We start from the raw sequence: 2500 nt of genomic DNA on the forward strand, positions 1-2500 counted from the left end.
GCACAGCATGCCGGCAGCGTGCGCGCAGCATGCCGGCAGCGTGTGCGCAGCGTGCGCGCTTGGGAGCCTGTCGACAGAATTTTTCGAAACTTGCCATGCCATGCGCGCGCACAGCTTGCGCGCAGCGTGTGCACAGCATGCCGGCAGCGTGCGCACAACATGTCGGCAGCGTGCGCGCTCGGGAGCCTGTCGACAGAATTTTTCGAAACTTGCCATGCCATGCGCGCGCACAGCTTGCGCGCAGCGTGCTGATTCTGTCGACAGCGAGGCTAGCGAAACTTCTCCTGCCATGGCGTGCGCGCAGCGTGCTGACTCTGTCGACAGTGAGGCTAGCGAAATTTGTCTTGCCATGGCGTGCGCGCAGCTTGCGCAGCGTGCGCGCAGCCTGTGCGCAGCGTGCGCGCAGCTTGCGCATTCGGTCGACAGTGAGGCTAGCGAAACTTGTCCTGCCGTGGCCTGCGCGCAGCCTTCGCGCAGCATGCGCGCAGCATGTGCGCAGCATGCCGGCAGCCTAGTTCCAGATTTTTTCAAATGTCGACAGAATTTTTCAAACCTTGTCAAACCCCATTTTTATTGAAATTTCCTCGCACAATAAGCTCCCCATAAGTAGTCTATGATTTTTAGGACCTTCTCCAAGTTACAAAACTAAAAAATTCCTCCCGGATTTGTTTTAATGATTTTTTCAATTTTACGACTTCTAAAAATAATAAAAAATACTTCCCGACTTCAAATATTTATGAAACTTTTTCCCATCAGAGATTGCATGTTTCTTAGTATCCCTGCAAAAAATCACGTCCAAATACCTTGTATTGAATTATTTAGAGCCCATTATGACTCCTCGCGCATAGGTGATGTCTCTTCCTGTCAAAGGGCTAAATGCATAAAATGCTATATAGGGGGGTGTGTGTTGCCTGCATATGCATGGCAGCCCATGCCCTCCTAGCTGCAGCCCCCTTCCCCCACGCCACACCCATGTCATGTTGCCTCGATATGTTGCCTCGGTATTATGGGTTTGGTGTCGGGGTCGGGGGGCTGCCACCCATGGCGGTGGTGGCCGGAATCCGGCCGCCGCCACCACGCCGCCGCCATGGGTGAGGGGGAAAAAAAAAGGCGTGGAAAGTTGCGAAATGGGGTTGTCTAGGCTTTTTTTTGGCATGGAAGAGCATGGAGTGCTAGGAACTCCTTCTCAAATGCGCGGGCATGTCGACCACAACCTCATTTCGCAACAACAACCACCCGTGTGGGGTGGCGGTGGGTGGATAGTCGCGGATTGGGGCTTGCCAAGCCAATGTTTTCAAAAAAATTCATCAAAATTAAAAACAAATGTTTTGTTGCCTTCGGATTTGTGGGCGAGCGGTGAGTCGGAGTGGAGCCGGTAAAGTTTAACCTCGGTGTGCATGGTTGTTTTTAGAAACTCAATCCAATGCCGGGGACGTTGAAAGTGACGCTCTTATGAGTTGCAAACCCGCAAGATTTAAAGAACCTTTTCAAAAAAATTTCAAACCAACAAGATTTAAAAACAGAAATTTTCATCAAAATGAAAAACAAATGTTTTGTTGCCTTCGGACTAGTGGGCGAGCGGCGAGTCGGAGCGGAGCCGGTAAAGTTTAACCTCGGTGTGCACGGTTGTTTTTAGAAACTCAATCCAATACCGGGGACGTTGAAAGTGACGCTCTTATGAGTTGCAAACCCACTAGATTTAAAGAACCTTTTCAAAACAATTTCAAACCAACAAGATTTAAACCAACAAAATTAAAAACAAATGTTTCGTTGCAAACAAATTGTGGGCGAGCGGCGAGTCGGAGTGGAGCCGGTAAAGTTTAACCTCGGTGTGCACGGTTGTTTTTAGAAACTCAATCCAATACCGGGGACGTTGAAAGTGACGCTCTTATGAGTTGCAAACCCACAAGATTTTAAAAACTTTTTGAAAATGTTTCTTCTAAATGACACATTTTGATCCTTGGCAAGTGCTCAATCTGTAACTATCCAATCACCGCCACACCACACCGGTCGGGAGTGTGTGAATGGTGTGCTTCCCGGGTTTGGCATAGACAATCTTTCGCATCGACAATCTTTTGCATGCGAGGGAATGTCTATGCCAACCCCGGGAAGCACACCATTCACCCACTAGTTGTGGGCGACGATGGGTTGGCTTCAAGTGAACTTTTGCTTGGGGTTGCCTTCGGTATGCTTTTGTGTTGGGAGTACGGCCACCAAACCTTCTCAATGCACGGGTATGTCGAGGATGGCTTTTGGCGGGGTTGATGAAGAAGCTGCCCAATTCTCGGCCACACGAACACATGGTGACGATGCGTTGGCTTCAAGTGAGCTTTAGCTTGGGGTTGTCTTCGGTATGCTTTTGTGTTGGGAGTACGGCCACCAAACCTTCTCAATGCACGGGTATGTCGAGGATGGCTTTCGGCGGAGTTGATGAAGAAGCTAGGGAATTGTTGGCCACTCTCACACGTGTGGGGGTAGGTTGGCTTTGAAAGAAGCTATC

Source organism: Prunus avium, unplaced genomic scaffold (assembly GCF_965620075.1).
Source record: "Prunus avium unplaced genomic scaffold, drPruAviu1.hap1.1 HAP1_SCAFFOLD_20, whole genome shotgun sequence".
NCBI classification, from domain to species: Eukaryota; Viridiplantae; Streptophyta; class Magnoliopsida; order Rosales; family Rosaceae; genus Prunus; species Prunus avium.